Here is a 19,562-nt window from a genome sequence, read left to right on the forward strand (position 1 = left end):
AAGCATGTTCAAAAGGAATTCAGAAATGTATCAATAAATGGGAAAATATCCCAGTTTCATGGTTTTCAGGACTTAACATTGTTGAAATGGCACGGCTGCACATAATGACCTAGAGATTCAATGCTGATACCGATCATAATCCCAGCTGTACCCCTTATAGAAATTGGCAAGCTGTTTCATGAGTTCATGTAATTGCAAGGGAACCAGAATAGCCAAACCAATCTGGAAAAAGGAAAACAAAGTAGTAGGATTAACATTTCTGGATTTCAAAACTTCATACTAAACAAAGGTAATCAACCTAGCGTGGTACTGACACAAGGATGGACACAGAGATCTGTGGAAGATTGAGATTAGAGAAATAACCCCACATTTATGGTTAACTGATCTTTGACAAAGGTCCCCAAAGTGAGGAAAGAATATTCTTTTCATAAATTGGTGCTGGGCCAACTGGATAGGCATAGGTAAAAGGAAGAGATTGTGCCCTTAAAACCCACAACATACAGTGACTTACCAAAAACCATCAAAGACCTAAAGATGAGAGTAAATGTATGGCAAAAGTATATAAAACATAGAAAAAAATTCCTGACCTTGGATTTGGCAAAAATATGTTAGATATGACACCAAGAGGAATAATAGGAAAATAATAGGGAATGTAGGCTTATGTACTATGGATAAGTACTATGGTACTAACCTTATGGGACCACTGTGGTATATGTGGTCAGTTGTTGACCCAAACTTCGTTATGTGGGGCATGACTGTGTATGGATTATACCTCAGTAAAGCTGTTCACGTATGTAAATAAATGGATTAAGAACTTTACAGTGCACAAGAGTTTTGCAATCCCTTCTCTGAGGCTTATTAGAATTTCCAGGTTAATATACACGTCCATCACCCGACATAGTTACTTTGTGTGTGTGTGTGTGGTGAGAATGCTTCATCCACTGTCTACAGTTATACATATATCAAGCCATCAGGTTGAAATCTTTAAATATAGACAATATTATTAGTCAATTATGCCTCAGTAAAGATGGGGAAAAATTTTATAGGTGCATCCCATATTTACATAAGGATTTATTAGTTTTCTTATATCAGTGAAATTAGGAATCAATTGCCTTAGGGGTATTATAACCATTTACATTTCAAACTTCTCTGGGGGCAAAGGCAAAAAATGACCTAAAATAAATTTATCTCCAGTGTAAAATGTAAAACTGAGGATTTAGTGACCACATCTCACAGCTTGTGGTTGGTGAGAAGAGTCCCTGCACCCAGCTAGGGCTGTCGGGTTCCTACTTCCTGCCAGAGTCAAGATTTCCCGGGTTCTCTATCTTAAGATGAAACGAATCGGGGTGGGGCAGGGGTGGGTGGAAGGCTGAAGGCTGGCAAGGCGGAAGATCAAAATGGAACCAGACACAGATGGTGAGGTCACATTTAAGTGTCTGTTTCTAAACAAGGGTCAGGCTACCATGAGTGGCCTCGCAGCCTTACACCAAGCCCTTGACCCTTAGAGGACATAAGATCCTCTTGTTCCCGTGTCACCCAGCCTGGTCCGCTGTGTACTTGCTCCTTCTTGAAACTGAATCAGGAAGTGCGTGTGCAGACCTGTTAACCACGCGTTCATAAAGCGGTGGGGTAAACAACAGTGTGGTCCCAGGCCTGGAAAACATTCTGTTTGAATGTAAATGACCCAGAAGGGGACAGGTTAGGGGCCACTGGCGCTAGCTTGTTGGGCAGACCCCGGCGTCTTCCTGCTCTGCTGTCACTCAGGTTTCGGAGGCCGTTTCCATTGGGAACTGTCCAATCCGGGACTCTGCTGAGGCAGGCGGGTGGGACGGTGCGCTGCACTGGCACAGATGTCCCTTGTCACTCCTGCTGGGCTTGGGTTTGCGTGATGCCTGCCCTAAATGGTCCCTGATGACTCTGCCGCAGCCTCTATCCCGCTGTGGCCTGCACTGGCCGTGGAAGTCCTAGGAAGGACTCAGGGGACCCAGGAACCCTACAAATGATGAGTGTGCGGCCCCGGGTGAGGACGCGGGAGGAGGGGCTGGTGGGAAGCGGTGGGGCGGGCCTGGCCTCCCGCGGTCCCCTCCGGGCTCTGCGGCCCCGAGTCCGCGGTGGCGCCGCTCGGCCCTCAGGCCCGGCCGCAGCGTGGGGGCGGGGCGGCAGCCGGGCCCCGGGCGTCCGGTGGTCCCTGCGCGCGCGGCGACTTGGGCCGGAGCGTCTCTGGGCCGCTGTGTGCCCGCACTCCCGCGTGTCCCAGACGGTGCGGGGCCCGCGGGAGGGTCCGCAGGACAGTCCAAAATGGTTGGAGTCATGATGTTCGAGCCCCTCTGACTCCTATAAATGCATCCAGAAACTCCCTCACCACGAATCGTCCGTTTGTCACTCTGCCTTTCTACTGTAAGCGCAGTGAGGGGACCAAAGGTGAGCCTCTCCTCGCTCAGCCCCCATGTCCCCTGCTGCAGGCTCCCTGGGAAACATCAGCTCTGCTGTGGACTCACATTCCCACAGACCTCACTCCGTCCTCCCACGGTGGCTCCACCATCTTCACTGAACACTTTCTCCTCAGGATCAGTGTCCAATTTGTGCCCTTGAGATTTTAATTTACGGAGGTGACTAAGTAACAACATGGACAGGCCAATGACATTGAAAGTTTATTACTTACACTTCCCAAGATGAGGGCACACCACGCCAGGCAGGGTCACAGGGGCTGCATCAGGGTTGCTCAGGAGGCAGAATCAGTAGGGGGACACAAACCTAGGCCACAGCCTTCATTTGGGTCCCACAGGAAATGTGAGTCAGGGCAGAGTGAGCAGCTCAGGACCGGCTGCTTTGAACAATCCCAGCAGCCTCTGGGGCCTAGGGACGGTCCTCAGTCATCTGGTTCCTGGCCCTGGGTGGGTTTAGAGTGGGGAATACTGTCTGGCGTGTGAGAGGCAGATAAGGAGGTCTGTAGGGACAGGGCACTGGATTGGGCGGGATGCACGTGAGAGGCCTGCTCCAGACAAGCTGTCCACCGCCAATGTGGAATGAGGTGCCCCTGGGAGGGGCAGGGTCTCCCTATGTCCGAGAGGCCCCCCCAACAAGTCGAAACACCTAAGAGACACAAAATAAAGCACATGATTAACACAATCAGAAGGAAGATGAGGATTTGTCTGCTCACGTCAGTTCAATTGAACATGGTGAGGAAGGGGCTACCAGGGCAGTTAGGCACCAAATGACATAACAGCATTCCAGATTTTAAGGACATACACACATAGCCCCCTAGACGGACATACAAAATCACACAGCCTTTCTCACTGGACACACATGTGCCCACACCCACACACAGACCCTCAGAGATAACGGCCCAGATACCCACAGCCCAGGCCCTGAAGAGGGAGAGTCAGGGCCCACGATGGCTGCAGTGATCACCGTGTTCCAGTCCCTCACGCTGCTATGATTACTCCCAGAAATGTGTTCCCACCATGTGCCCCTTCCTCAATTTGCTTTTCCATCGGAAGCTCAGTGTGGACAACAAAGGTCTGTGCATCCTCACCAGGCAGCAAGTCCTTGGCTATGGTGTCCACAGTCTGAGATCCATCACCCCCGAGGTCTCACTTGTGCACAGACCTTGCATGGGTCAGTCCCATTGGCCACCCTCATTGCTCCATCCTGAAATATTTGCTGATAGGGGGGTGGAGGCCTTAGACCTCTGTCCCTAGGTCTCCAACTACACAGACATCACCTTGGGGACCCAGGAAAGCACTGGAAGTTGTTGCAAGGGCACATTGGGATGTGGTTTGGTTCATTTCTGCCTCTTTCGTTTCAAGAAACAGTAGGTGTGACATCTGACAAAGGACAGGGCACCAACTCCTGTGCCTGCCCAATCCAGGAAAGGTAGAAACACCTGCCATTCCTGCCCCTTCCTTTGGCGTGGTGCCTATTCCATTCTAGGAGCCAAATGAAGGGAGGGGGCCCCATGACCGTGGATGGGCTGGCTGAGATCACCATTTCCCACAGGTGTTGGGACTAGAACTCTGCAGGGTGAGTCTTGTTCCAGAAAAAGTAAGCACTGGCCTTGGTGGGTGGGTTCCAAACTCACTCTGGAGGCGGGTTCTGAGGTGAGAGAGCCAGGCGTGGTCAGCACATGAGCCACTGAAACCACAGGATGGAATGTGCCAGAGATCTCAGGAGAGTGATTTAGGCACAGCTGGGCACCTGAGGGACTCCCAGAGCTAGGACAAGGCAGACCTTGTCTTTTTGACATTATTGGTGATTTTGAGACTACTGAGAAAGTGTGCTTGTTGGTGCAGAAGTGACGTTTATGTGACAGTGTGGAGTACTGTGTTCCAGGGGCCTGTGCCTCATGACATGGGCTCTGGGTTCTGCCACTGCCTCACCTCACAGTCACCTGGGGCTGCAAATGTGAAAATACAGGAAATCTCATTTAAAATGGAGTCAGGAAGCCCTGAAAGGGGACTACTATTCACCAGACCTTGCAGAGCTAAAACAGAAAAAGTGTCCCTCCCATTCTCCAACAGGTGGAAGCTTACTTTACAGTCTCCAGCAGAAGGAAGAATTTCTCCTTGCCCAGCAACAGCCCAGCCAATGAGAAACCACCACTGTCACCCCCTGATCTCTCATTCTCCTTCCATGGACTTCTGTTCCAAACAGCCCCTCCCAGCTTCCTCCTGTCCTCTATAAAAGCAAACCCATCTGTTCTATTCTCCCTGCCTGCCTATGGTTCACCACAGTTTGCATGTCCTGAATCGTGCTTCCTCTGCTGCTCCTGAATAAACACATTTAACTTGTAAAATAATTGGCCCTTTTGATTTTAAGGTCAATACAACAGAAAATTTCCAGAGTGGGACAGGTGTTGCATTTAAACATTTTTCCCAGCAAGGAGGCACAGAGTAGAATTGAAATGGGAAGCTTAAGAGCTGGAAACGGCCTCAAGACCTGATGTTGATGCCCAAGGGTTAGATTAGGATGTGCCCAGGCAGATCCCACGTGTGCAGATGCACCTTTATGCTTGTTTCAGACCACCGCATTCCCAGGATATGACCCAGGAAACCTGGTGTCAACTCAAAGATGGAGGCCGGGAGCCCTATCACTTTCTCACCAGTTATGTGAACGACTTGAGGGCAGGTGTAGCCCTAGAGGGAGTTTTCTAAGTCAAAGTGGGTACCAGGAAAAGTCTATAGTGGCCTATGTCTTTCTTCCCCAGTCTTTCCTCTTTATCCTAAGAAGCAACCCAACGTGGTGGAAGGAAGTGTTACACACGTAGCAATCAAACTTCAGGAGAGTTTCATACTATCCTAGCATGTGAAAACAGTTTTGTGGTTTTATCTCAATTGTTCTTTGCATATATACATACTATTTTAAGAGAAGTTGTGAGTTCATGAATATGCAGTTATACCCCCATCAGGTTGGAGAACAACCCAACCCAAAGGAACTCAACCCAAAGGAAGTGTCCCATGGTGCCCATTAGTACTGAACCCTCCCACTCTTAAGAACTGATGTGTTTAGGTTCCTATACCTTTGCCTTTTCCAGAGTGTGATATAAATGGAACACCATGTTGTCTTATGAGTCCTTTTGGAAACTTTGATGGAACATTTGTAAGAGTGAATGATTATACAAACCTTGCAGCATTCTTGTGAGTTTAAAATGATTGACATTGCCCATTATGTCTTCAAAACTGAGAGATTCCACTGTTACGAGCTCTGTGAATTTTGGTGAAACCCCGTGCTTAACTTTCTTCACTTGCATCATGGGAGGAAGGACAGGGACAGGGGATCAAATGATACACTAATAATTACAGAATCACATAATTTCTACACTGCTCAGAAAACATAAATTAGCACTGAAAAAAAGGGAACAAGTTTGGATTTCCATTGTTGTTTAATGAAACAAAAGCTCTTTCAAGTTTTACCCTGTTTTCTATAAGATCTCCTGGAAATGTAAACATATACAAATGATCCCTGAAAACAGTAAAAATGTGCTTTGGTGGCTTTGTGAATCAATGAAACAAAACCTCCCAACTAATCCTCTTATAAAAAGGCATAGAAAATTTCCCAGTTTGAGGATATCAAATTTACCTCCTTTGCCACCACACAGGACATTACTCAAAATGATAGTGAGCCTCTGTCTACAGGTCACATTAATTACTCCTTGGATTACTACCCTCTAAACATTCATACTTTTTATTTTTTATTTTTCATTGAGTTTATAATAGTTTCCATCATTGTGAAATTTCAGTTGTACATTATTTCTTGTCCATCACCATATAAGTGCTCCCTTTCACCTTCTGTGCTCACCTCCCATCCCCCACCATCATAGCTCTTTTTAACATTTTAACCAGGAAATCACATTGAACTTCCACAGGTGTCATTTTACTCAGAGGAAAAACCATGACGGGCTACAACTGTGCAGACGACCAGAACCCTTCCTCAAACTGGGAGAAACTCAAAGGTTTCACGGGGGACAAATTGTCTCTCAGTCTGAATAGCAGCAAAATGATATGCTGAATCAAAAGGCAATTTCAAATCCTTTCAACTGATGTTAAACAGAAACATAAATACCACAAATACCCATGGCCCAAGCAATGAAAGTCTGGAGTTCCAGATAATTGTGTATCTGGATCATGATCAAATAGCACATGCAATAAAAGATCTAACTACAGCTAAAATGAAGATGAAATATGTCCATGCCTTTATCTTTATGGGGAATCATTTCTGATAAACCCAAGAATGCAGGACTTTTGGTATAGCTGTCCATTGTTCACATCCACACCTGAGCAGTTCCTCCAACAGTGTTTGAAATATATTATATCGTGGGAAAACAATCAGCAATGTTGACATCCTCACTCACTGAGGCCCCTACCTACCATAGAGAAGATATGCGTCCATCAATGGACGAATGGATACAGAGTTTTGGTATATATAAATATACAGACAACAGAGTATTATTCAGCCATAAAAACAAGGAATTCCTACCATTTCTGAAAACAAATGAAACTTGAAGAATTATGCTAAGTGAAATAAGTTAGACAAACACTTTATGATCTCTCTTATATGTGGAATCTAAAAATACAAAACCAAAACAAACTCATATAAAAGAGATCAGACTGCTGATTACCGGGGCGGTGGGGGGGAGGCAATTGGAGGAAGGTGATCAAAAGGCACAAACTTCCAGTTATAAGATAAATAACTACTAGAGATGTAATGTACGACATGATTATAGCTAACACTGCTCTATGAAACAAAGGAAAGCTGTTAAGAGAGTAACAGCTATGAGTTCTCATCAGAAAGAGGTTATTCTTTTCTTTCCTCTCTTTCTATTGTGTCTATATGAGAAGATGAATGTTAGGTGATCTACTGTGGTAAGCATTTCACCATACGTGTAAATCAAACCATCATGTTGGACACCTTAAATTTATACAGTCGTGTATGTCAATTTTTTCTCAATAAAACTGGGGGGTGGCTGGCCCCGTGGCCGAGTGGTTAAGTTTGCGAGCTCCGCTGCAGGCGGCCCAGTGTTTTGTTGGTTCAAATCCTGGGCACGGACATGGCACTGCTCATCAAACCACGCTGAGGCAGCGTCCCACATGCCACAACTAGAAGGACCCACAACGAAGAATATACAACTATGTACTGGGGGGCTTTGGGGAGAAAAAGGAAAATAAATAAATAAAATCTTTTTAAAAAAACCCAAAAACTGGGGGAAAACAGGAGTCAGAGACTTCTGGTCTCTCATCTGTCATGTAAGGAGCTCAGAAGCCAGATTCCAGTCCTCAGAAGAAAAAAGCCAAGAAACTTGAAATCAACAACTCTTCCATCAGAGAATTGAGGTCACAGGGTAAACCATTGTCTCCACAATTAGAGAGAGAAGATGTAGGCATTTAAAAATATACCCCAAATATTCTGTTCTTAACAAGGCATGCCCTAGAAGTAATCTGTCTCACGAGAGCAGTTAACTGACTGGGATTTTTCCAGAATCCACCTGACCTGGGGGGAGGGAAAGAGCCAACTTGAGTCTTTTCTAGCCTTTTCTGCTCTGAAAGGTGGCACACGTGGGAGGATAGAATTTTTTTCCCCTCCTGACACCAAACCTTTGGTCTGTGTTCCAATGCCACTTCTCCAACTCTGCATCACCAAAGAGGTGTGCAACACTTCAGTTCAATTCTAACACTATGTACCCAGAGTTCACGTCAGACTCCACAAGACAAGAGCTCAGTCCCACAATCTGCCCCTTCCTTAGATGCCAACCACAGATGTGGTGCCCAGGCTGCCAGCATTTCCACTCAGCTGTCTACAAATTCGTAGATTCCCTCAACATCTTATTACATTTGGTAATTTACTGCAATGATTATGAGATCTCAGCAAACTGCTTTAATTACTATTATTGGTTTACTATAAAGGATACAACTGAGGAACAGACAAAAGGCAGAGTTGCGTAGGGCAAACTAGGGTAGTGGTATGGGTGAGGGGAGTGGAGGCGGAGGGGGCGGCAGAGATTCCACATCCTCTCTGGACACTCCACCCTCCCAGCACCTGCATGTGTTCACCAACCCAAAAACTCTCTGAATTTTGTCTTTCAGGGTTCTGATGGAGGTTTCACTACATGGGCTCAATTTATTCAATCATTGCCTCTTGGTGATTAACTCAGTCTATAGCCCCTCTCCTCTAAACAGAGGCTGGGAGCTGGGTCTGTAAGTTCCAAGCCTCTAACCAAGGCTGGGTGTTTCAAGTGTCCAACCATCATCCTGAAGCCATCTGGGAGCTGGCCAAGAGTTGTCTCATTAAAACAAAAAACCCTCTATCACCCTTATCGCTCAAGAGGTTTTTGCTAGGAATTGAGGACAAAGATCTAATATCTTTCTCATTATACCACAGAAGTTCAAGCCCAGGGACACAGGCTCACTAAAAGATTGAGACCCAATCACTGGACTGGAGAATGCTTCCCCTCTGCCCACACCTCCCTCTACCTCAGTTGGGCTCTTGTTTAATGTTAGTGGACTACACTGAAGGAACTAGATGCTTGCCAGTAACATCAGGAGGAAGGCAAGGATGTCCCCTCTCACCACTCCTAGTAAACTCTGTACCAGAATTCTTAGCTAATGCAATTAGACATGAAAAGTGAATAAAAAGGTACATAAATTGGGAGGCAGGAATTTAAACTGTGCTTGTGGCACAAGATTGTCTATGGAGAAAATCTCAAAGATCCCCAATAAGAAACCCCTTGAACTAAGAAGAGTGTAGAGGAAGGATGAAAGATAAAATGTTAATATACAAGTCAATAGTTTCCTATAGATCCACACACATATAGTGAACTCATCTTTGACAAAGGACCTGAGGCCATTCAATGGGAAAATGTAGTGTTCAATAAATACTGCCAGAAAATCTTGCCATCTGCTGGCCAAAAAAAAACAACCTAGACACAGATTTGATAAATTTCACCAAAATTAACTGAGAATTAATTATAGACCTTAGTGTTAAAAGTAAAACCACAGCAGTCCTAAAATATAACCGAGTTTAAAATCTAGGCAACCTTTGTTTCCTCATTAATTCTTAGATACAACACCAAAAGCAAGATCCAAGATAGAAAAAAAGTTTGACTTCATTAAAATGAAAACCTCTGCTCAGTGAAACACAGTGTTAAGAGAATGAAAACACAAGTAAAAGACTGGCAGGGGGCCAGCCCCATGGCCGAGTGGTTAAGGTCGCGCACTCCACTGCAGTGGCCCAGGGTATCGCTGGTTCGGATCCTGGGCACGGACATGGCACCGCTCGTCAGTCCACATTGAGGCGGCGTCCCACATGCCACAACTAGAAGGACCTGCAACTAAGATCTACAACTATGCACGGGGGGCATTTGGGGAGATGAAGGAGAAAAAAAAAAAAGGACTGGCAGATAATCTTTGGAAATCACTTATCTGATAAAGGACTGGTAACCAAAACAATCCAAAGAACTCGTAAAACTTAACAAAAAGGGGCTGGCCCCGTGGCCGAGTGGTTAAGTTCGCGAGCTCTGCTGCAGGCGGCCCAGTGTTTCATTGGTTCGAATCCTGGGCGCGGACATGGCACTGCTCATCAAACCAGGCTGAGGCAGCGTCCCACATGCCACAACTAGAAGGACCCACAACGAAGAATATACAGCTATGTACCAGGGGGCTTTGGGGAGAAAAAGGAAAAAAAATAAAATCTTTAAAACTTAACAAACGAAGACAATCAACCCAGTTAAAAATGGGCAAAAGATCTGAACACACACTTCAGCAATGATATACAGATGGTAAATAACTACATGAAAAGATGCTCAAAATCATACATCACTAGGAAACTACAAATAAAAAAAGAATGAGATATAACCAGACACTTATAACGGCTGAAATTAAAACAGTGAGAACAGTGAACGATGGTGAAGATGGAGAGCACCAGGAACCCTCACTCACTGCTGGTGGGAACGGAGAATGGAATGTCTACTCTGGAAAAAAGGCAGTTTCTTAACCTAAGCCTACTCTTACCATACGATTGCAGCCATCACGTTCTTTGAATGACGGACGCCGTCCTGCAACCACTGCAGCCCAGTGACACAGTCGGGGCACACGAAGCACGGGAGTTGCAAAGCAACCCCTGCAGGAACGGCCGAGGGTCCTCCTTGCTCAAACTGCTGTTACTAGTTGCTGTATTGGCTCTCTTCATGACGCTTGTGCTTACCCAGGGGAATCTGCTGGGAAAGGTGAATCCCACTGTAGTAGACAAGAAAGACCCTCTTCTGACTAACACTCCTTCAACAACCCCAGGGCCCTGCCGAAGAAAGAGGGTTAAAGGGTCAAATGTCTCAGTGTGGGAGTTATATAAGAGGGTGTGGGGCCCTGTGTGTGCCTCGTCTAAACATACCTTGGGTCATCTTTGCCCCAAGGCTTGTTCCGTCCTCCAGCATAACCCGAGTCTCACCCCCGGCAAAGAATACTGTAGAGATCTATAAATACTAACTGCACTTACCCAGAAAATGAAAAGAACAGCTCTTTCCCAGGACTGAATAAGGGAAGTAACCTTTAGAAACTGCTGATGACCCAGATAAATTAAGGAAGTAAAATGATATCATGGGGAAAAATCAAGCTACTTCAGGGGAGAAAATAGATGTACCCCAGACGCTTATGTAATCCTCAAAATATATATAAACACACGCTTGACAATAAAGACTTCAGACTTGCTTCCACCAACTTGGCGTGCAGTCTCATTCCCTTCCCTTCGCCGACGCCGTTCATCCCTCAGGAACCTGGACTCTGCTGGAGCTGGACTCTGGCATTTGACCTTACCCAAATGAGCTGAAAACAGATGTTCACAAAAATCCCTGCACGTGAATGTTGACAGGAGCTTTGTGCCTTATTGTCGAGACCTAGATGTAACCAAGATAATTTCAATAGGCGAAAGGATAAACAATCATGGGGACATCCATAGGGTAAAACATTCTTCAGTGATGAACACAAATGAGGTTATCAAGACAGAAATGGAGACATTTTAAAATCATATTGCTAACTGAAAGAAGCCAGTGTGACAAGACTATACACTGTATGATTCCAAGCATGGGACATTCTACAAAAGATTAAAGATGACACTGAAAGATCATTGGTTACCAGGGATTTGGGGGAGGGAGGGATGAATGAAAAGGTGGAGCACAGGAGATTTTTAGAGAAGTGCAAGTGTTCCACATAAATGCAATGTAAAGTGTTACATTAGCCAAAGCCCAGAGATTGCATAACACAGAGTCACCACTAATGTAAACTATGAAATTTCATGCATCAAATTGGTTCATCAAATGTATCAAATGTACCACAGCAATAGGAGATATAAAATGTAGGGCAAACTGTGTGGAGGCAGAGGAATTATGTGGGAAATCTCTGTACTTTCCAGTCAAGTTTTCTGTAAACCTAAAACTGACCCTAAAACAAAGCAGTCTACTAGGAAAACAGTAAAGACAGGCACATTAATATTCACCCCTGGTGAGTGACTGATGACAGAAACAGACCATCTTTCATTCAACTAATTTGAACTTATTTTAATAAGTCATTAAGTTTCTCTCTGAGGCCTGCACCCTGAGACTTGGAAGAGAGGAGGAACTTCCATTGAACGCCTTGTTAAGAGCCCAGCACTGTATATTCTGAGAAGTGAAATGAGTGCCTTCATTACTATCAGTAGTGTCTGCAACTCCCATGTGGACAGAGTGTCCTGGTGAGACTTTGTGTGTGGCCTTCATATGCGCAGAGACAAGTGTTACTTTGATTTATATTGTAGGTAACTGTGAGGCAAGAGACTCCTAGAGTCCTTTTACCACAAAGGGGCAACTCTCAGGGAATCGCCCATAGTCTGTAATGTCTGCAGCTGGAGCCCAATGTTGGGCAGTGCTACGATGAATGCTTGCTGTGTGGTCAGTGCGTTGACCTTTGTGTCCAGTCCATCAGAGATGTCACAATTAAGACATGAAAAGCAGCAACTCCGCCTGGGCTCCATTTGTGCAAATGTGATGATGTCATCCCCAAAGTCTAGGAACTCCTGTTGCTTTACACTTAGGGAGTCCTAAGGAGCTCCCCAGGGAGCCTGGGATTCTGGGAAAGGGGTGACCTCTTTCAACACCATTTTACCCGGCAGGAGACTGAAGACAGGGAATATCACCTCCTCCTGGAGGTAGGATATCCCAGAGGGCCCAGGTTTGGCTTCATCATGTCTCCAGGGGGTCTCCATAACCATGCTGAGCTCCTGGAGTGCTGTTCCCAGGTCACAAGTCAAAACGGACTGCTCGATACATGGTCCCATGCTCAGGGCCATCTACTGGCAGGACAGCCTTGTAAGTAGAGGTCACTGCAGCTCTAATGACATATACTGTGGGCCTAGGGCTGGTTCTTCCATCAGAAGCCCATGGACAACTTAAGGCCACCATGGGTACCCTAGAAGGCATGACAGAAGGTCACTGAGGCCTCTATAGTGAAGGAGTCTCTGAGGGCACTAACAGGAGAGTTGGTTGTATGACAATTTAAAGAGAGTCTCCAGACTTTTGTGGTAGGGGGTGCCACTCCAGGTGGAAAATTTGCACGCAACAGCACAAATAGGCTCAAATAAAATTTGAATACAAGAAATATGTTACCTCTGGAACAGGAGAAGAACCCAGGAGATGCTGTGGATGCTGAGGGAAACAACAGCTATTTCTTCATAGTTTCAGATTATCAAATAATTTCCAGAAATTTAACAAAGTTGTCAGGGCCTCACATCATATGAGTGACAATGTGCCATCCAGTTTTTGTGAGCTCGTTTTTACAATATTTGTATGTCCTAAATGTCCTCAGACAAGATGTCATTAATGTAATGTCATACCTGTGTTCTTGGAGAAACCAGGATGCAGTTCAGACCCCGCCTGCAATGACTGTGGGAGGGCACAGCTGTGGAAGATCCATGAGGACAACCCAGTAAAGGGGCATCATGTCCCTCAGAGGGAAGGCCAAGTGCAGCTGAGAGGCTGTGGACACAGGACTGGACAGAACAGACTCAGCCAGATCTGTGAGAACAGGATACTTATCAATTGTTGACTGGATGGAATCCATAATTTCCACACTGTGGGGACTGGGTACAGAGGTCTGTGTGGTGCAGCCACAGCCTCGAGTTGAGGTAAACCACTCTGAGGGGTCATCCACTCTTTCCAGGTTTATATATAACAGGACAAATTGAGTTGTTAAAAGAAGGACTGGGGGGTAGCCCCATGGCCAAGTAGTTAAGTTCACGTGCTCTGCTTTGGTGGCCCTGGGTTTTGCCAGTTTGAATCCTGGGCGTGGACATGGCACTGCTCATCAGGCTTTGCTGAGGCAGCATCCCACATGCCACAACTAGAAGGACCCACAACTAAAAAAAAAACCATACAACTATGTTCCAGGGGGCTTTGGGAGAAAAAGGAAAAATAAAATCTTTAAAAAAAAAAAAAAAAGCAGCACTGGGAATAATCAACCCTTCGTTAACTAGATTTTCTGTAGTTTTCAATCCTTCAACGTCCTGTGTAATTTACATTGGGCCATATTAACTACTTGATTTGAAGCATATCATCTTTGGAGTCCTAATTTGTCATGCTAATTTATAAGTGGCAAACACTTCACTTAATTTTAAATTCTTATTCACTGGATCACAGCTTCCCAGCTCACTATGGGATGTTTTAGGACAATGAAGGCCATGACCATGGAGAATTTAGGCAAGACCATAGTTCTGATGGCTAAAGATGAAACATTTCTATTTGTCTTCTATATTATATTCACTAACACCCCTAAGATCATCAGGGGCACCTTCCTTAAATTTAGTGGGACCCCAGGTATCACTGCAATTTGATACCTAGGGTTGATTAAGTGCTTGAAGGTTTCTGAACTAGTGCATTACATCAGAGAGCAAAAGTAATTCAGAACCTATGTTGTAGAGGCCCAAAAGGCAAGCAGTGTACCTCCATCTGTTTTGTTATGTAAATTCTTTCAGTACATTCTGGATTCCCAATTGGGTCAAATTATGGACCTTTGTTTCAGGAATTTACCTATCGTTTCCTTCCTCCTGATCTTTCCTGTTTCATTATCTTCCTCATGGGATAGATTTCAGGGGAGGGGATTCCTCTCTACCCTGGTATTTATAATTTTTTTTTCCACCCAAGAGCCTCAAAACAGTGCCATCAGGGTGAGGAGCCCACCCTTGACACTGTTTGCTTTATAGGGTTTAAACCTGGGGCTTAAGTCAGGTTTGAATTGATATATTGTGCAACAGGGGAGCCATGGGTGTTGTCCCCCATTACCCTGAAGGTCAGGATCTTTGTGGCAGTAGAGGCAGGGGCAGCAGCAGAGGTACTGAAGGGTGATGGGAAGCCCTCTGCTATCAGGAGTGTGGACTCAGCCTGCCACCTACAGCTCGTCTCTCCCTCCCTCTTACCTTTCTTTTAAATGATTGCTGTTTCCGCAGTGACCCTCCGATGGACCCACCTCCTGCAAAGGGTATAGTCCCTGTCTACCACCTTCATCCCTCAGGCATGAAAGGCCAACCCAGCTTCTGTCACAGCTTCACTCTAACACACAGAAAAATCCCAACAAATCACTGACCCAGGATTCATTTAAGGAGGCCCCAATCCCATATTCCTGCTCTCAAATGCCTAGAAATTCTTGAAACTGCCAACACTGGTCAGCTGAACCTAGAACTGTGGCCTGGTAAGGTCAACAATGCAACACGGGGCAGCACAGCTCCCAGCACGAGCTCCCCAGCAAGCAGCAGCCCACAGTGCATGGTGCCACCAGGCAGCAGAGCAGGGGAACAAGTCAGAGCAAGAGAAGACAGACCCAGAGGTGGGGTCATGTCTGGACATGCTGCTCAGGGCACCAACTGTTATGGTCACCTGCAGAGGGGTGGTTCCCTTGTTGAGACTCATGCCAATGCAGCATGCACACACAGAGAATAGGACTCACATAACAGAGGTCTGAGGGGAGGGCAGGGCTGGCCTCTCAAGCAGCTCTGTCAGGGTTCAGAAAGCAAGGAATGGAGCCTGGCCTGGGGCTTCCCTGGGCCTGGGGGTGGGGCCGGGGCAAGAGCTCTGCACACAGGCAGGGGCTGGGGTGGTGGAATCTCCTGCCTGCTCTAGAGAAGAGAGCACCCAGGCTTCCTCCTCAGCTTGTCCAGGTGGGGGCACGAGGGGAGGAGGGTGGGTGGGGCTTAAGCTGTGAGCAGTCACCCAAAAATGTGGAGTCTGACTGCTCACTACAAGGACAAAGTGGAAAGGAAAAGTATGCATTCTCAATTGATTTATAAAAAGAAACACTAACAGGGGCTCAAAAATAATCAAAACTGTGTATCTGGATGTTACTGATTACCAGTGCAGGAGGGGACCAGGATATGTTGGCAGTGAGCCTCCTCAAGTTAGACTTTGCTGCCTTACAGATTGATTTTTTAAACAGAGACATTTATATTCTGTAATTTTAACTCTCGTACATAGGAAACCATTCTAAGATGTAATTCCTTTAAACACTAAGTTACAAAAGTGTAAACCAGACAAAATAAAATTTTCAGATCTCTTTTTAACTAAAAGGACATGCAGCATCCTCGTTTGTCCTCCCCCTATATCTCTCACTGGGGTATTTTCAGGAATAAGTGGCATATTATATATTACAATACAATCAGGGTTTGAGTTTAAACCCTTAACTGTATTGGATTTTCAAAGATATACAGAAGCTTTCAGAAGTTTTCCTCACAATGATTGAAATAGAATTTAATTGCTTTAGCCTTTTAAATTAATATGTTCTCTAGAGACATGCATGAAAGAAAACCAATCAAAAAATGAAATAAATTTCTTGCTTTCCTCACCTCCTATCTCTCCATCAACTTACAGTCTCAGGGCCCGAGTGCTAAGGGAAACTAGAGCCAAAGGGCTGCCCTAGTCCATCAATAAAGCAATCCAAAGGAAAAAAACACAAACACTGGAATCAGCTCAGATGAGCAGCCTGCTTCTCACAGGACAGAAGGAAAGCCACAGTCAGAAGGTCCCATGTTCCTGATTCTCCTCGTGGAGACAGAACCCTGGAGGGGGTCAGTCCCTGGAGAAGGAGGGGAGGGCACCTGAGCAGCCACAGGAAGGAGCTCTGGGAGCCCCACACACCCTCCTCTCCCCAGGGAACAGTGCACACGCTCCCTCTCTCAGGCTCCCATTCTCACAGTGAGGAAACTCAGCTGGATTCAGTTTAAGGTTCTGACCCAAATGGACCTCCTGATTAACGGGCCCTAATCCAGGACACAGAGCTCCTGACTCTCACAGACTTTCTCAGTGTAAACAAATTACTCTCTGAGTGCACCCACACTGTGGATACAAAACTCCAATTATGTCTAGAAACAGGCCCAAGGAATCCAGAGTGACAACCTCAGAAAGGGCATCACTCCCCACCCCAGGAGCACGTGCACCCCCAGCTTTCCAGGGCTCTGCAGCTCCTCTCAGGATGAAGGCTCCTTCCATGGGGGTGTGAGCAGTAGGACACCTGCAGGGGGAGGCTCCCCAGGAAGGACAACTGGGCCTGCAAGGCCTTCCCTTTAGAGGTCCAAGGGGGCCTTAGCTCAAAGACACTGCCCTCAGGCCTCTGCCCCATTGGAGTTTTTTGGACCATCATTGGTATTCTAAAGGACGCAAACCCAGTGTTTGAACAATCTAGCTAAAACACTCAAGCTAGTCTCTATGTGGAAATCAGGGAAGATAACTGTATCGCACTTTGCTGGCTCAACAAGAAAACCCACGAGAATGTTTTGCATTCTGGGGAAAAAAAAAACAATGTTAATATAATATTATTTCCATGACAAGTAGTTTTTAAATAAGCTATTGATCATACTTGAACACTTCAGGTCTGCAAGTCTAAGCCATGGAAATCCATTCAAACTCACTCAAAATCAAAGAACAGACTTCAGAAGATTAGTATACACAATGGGAGGGGAAAAAGGGAAAGAATTTAGTACATGCAATATAAAACCGGAATATTTTATTTTTTCTGAAATTCACCTCTTTCTTGTCTCTTTGGAAATATTTCATATTGTCTTTCAAGTCATATTGAATAAATAAATTTTTATTCATTGAAAAACTGAGGCTAAAATAAAGTGAATAAATCTTTTAAAGGTGACTAACCCAGGTGGGGACAGTGCTGACAGGACAGATCATCCAGGAAGGTTTCTCAAGAGGAATCTGCACCCAGAGGACTTCCCACAGGATGTCTGCACCCAGGAAGATCCTGGGGGAGACGCAGGAGGATTTCATACAACGTAGTTCCAGGTGGTGAGAGGCTGCTTTTCACTCATGGAAAATATCCACACACACAAAAGAAATCTTTTAAAAACAGCCACCCATTGACTGTGAGAAAATGATAATTAAAATTATGGATCTGTTTTAAATCCACCAAAAACAAACAGTTGCTAATAATGGTGTGAATCGAAGGCAGGAAGTTGGCATTTGGGAATTTGGGGAGAGACTGGACATTTAGGCATTTGTCGCCAGTCCTAGGAAGACCTAGACTGGGGGACAGGGTTGTAGATTTGAGAGCCTGCTCCACCAATATATGGAAAATACAGAGAAAACGGGTGCCCTCCGAGGAGAAAGGAGGCCCTGGGGACCCCACAGACCGCAGCCCCTCCGCGCACGGACCCCGGAGCCCGAGGTCCGACCGCCCCGCGGACCCTCCCGCGGGCCCCGCACCTTCTGGGACACGCGGGGCTGCGGGCGCACAGCGGCCCAGAGACGCTCCGGCCCAAGTCGCCGCGCGCAGGGACCGCAGGACGCCCGGGCCCGGCTGCCGGCCCCGCCCCCACGCTGCCCGCGCCGCCGCTTCCCACCAGCCCCGCCTGCCGTGTCCTCACCCGGGGCCGCACACTCACCATTTCTAGATCTCCTGGGTCCCCTGAGTCATTCCTACGAGCCCCACGGCCAGTGCAGGTCACAGGGTGACAGAGGCTGCGGCAGAGCCACCAGGACCGTTAAGGGCAGGGGACAACTGACCCGAGCAGGGCAGGAGCGAGAAGGGGAGTCCACGTTTGGCCAGATACACCTCCCCTAAATCCTGACTCCGCCCGAAGGCTCGCCATTCTAGGCCTCCTGCGTCCCTTAGCATGCCTCCTTCGACTCCCGCGGTGGGTACGGGTCACAACTCGACAGAACTGGCAGAGGTACGTGGGGCCTTTAACAGCGGGGAGACGCGGTCCCCAGAGCGGCTGGAGCAGCAGCAACTTCCGGGTGGTTGGAGCTTCGCCCCACCCACCTTCCCCCGGCGCCGCCTCTGATTGGACAGTTCAAAAGACTCGCCCCCTTGTGTCTGAGTGACAACCCCTGAGTTTAGGTGTCTGAGCCGACTGAGAGTCAGAAGTTATCCCCTGCAGGGACATTTGCATTGAAAGGTAGTGCTGGGAGGCAACTCCGAGAACTCTTCATTCTTTACACATACACACACAACTGAAGGTCACTTAACCATATGCAATAATTAGTCTCTTTCCATTTTGATCTTTGTTGGCAACTGGAGTGTGACATAGTTTTGCCAAATGGGTACACAGGCACGGATACTGTGACCAGGCAACTAGGCAAAGAAGGGGGTAGGAGGCTCTGATAAAAACTAACATGATCTGTTGAGTGTGACAAATAGAAATGGCAAGCAATAGGATATATTGGAGTATGTGAGGAAGACATTTGGTGTAAACCTAATTCGGCCTGCCCTTGTTTTTCCAAAAGGTCCTGGCCGTGGCCCTTGAGCACGCATTGTATATCTGCTTTAGACATTTCCTATGGCAAGAACAAAGGCCCTTGAGATAAAGGTGCAACTTCCCTCCCCCTCCCAAGTTGGCATTTGCATCTCTCCTTAGGCTAGGAACTGATTGCTGCGCTCACCTGTGACCACCCAGCTGGAGACAATAGACTTGCTTCCTGCCACGCCCGCTGAGATAGCAGACCCACACTGCTGTGTCCATCAAACGCTGTGCCAACAGGGCAATCTTGTGACTATTGTAAGAGGGACATTTCAATCATATGTGAAACACCCTCTTTGAAGGTATATAACCAC

At 46.5% G+C, this 19,562-nt stretch overlaps 2 long non-coding RNA genes across 2 annotated transcripts; one reads left to right on the plus strand and one right to left on the minus strand.

The window, feature by feature from the left end:
* The first annotated feature begins 1,901 nt into the window (after positions 1-1,901).
* Positions 1,902-4,798, plus strand: LOC139084136 (uncharacterized). Its single transcript, XR_011541484.1, has 3 exons — positions 1,902-2,020; positions 3,934-4,023; positions 4,521-4,798. It is a non-coding gene; the product is annotated as an uncharacterized lncRNA (long non-coding RNA).
* Positions 2,639-10,988, minus strand: LOC103558049 (uncharacterized). Its single transcript, XR_546638.2, has 2 exons — positions 10,503-10,988; positions 2,639-3,093 (listed from the first exon to the last, which is right to left on the minus strand). It is a non-coding gene; the product is annotated as an uncharacterized lncRNA (long non-coding RNA).
* Between the last annotated feature and the right edge of the window lie 8,574 nt (positions 10,989-19,562).

The sequence above is a fragment of the Equus przewalskii genome, chromosome 6 (genome assembly GCF_037783145.1).
Source record: "Equus przewalskii isolate Varuska chromosome 6, EquPr2, whole genome shotgun sequence".
NCBI classification, from domain to species: domain Eukaryota; kingdom Metazoa; phylum Chordata; class Mammalia; order Perissodactyla; family Equidae; genus Equus; species Equus przewalskii.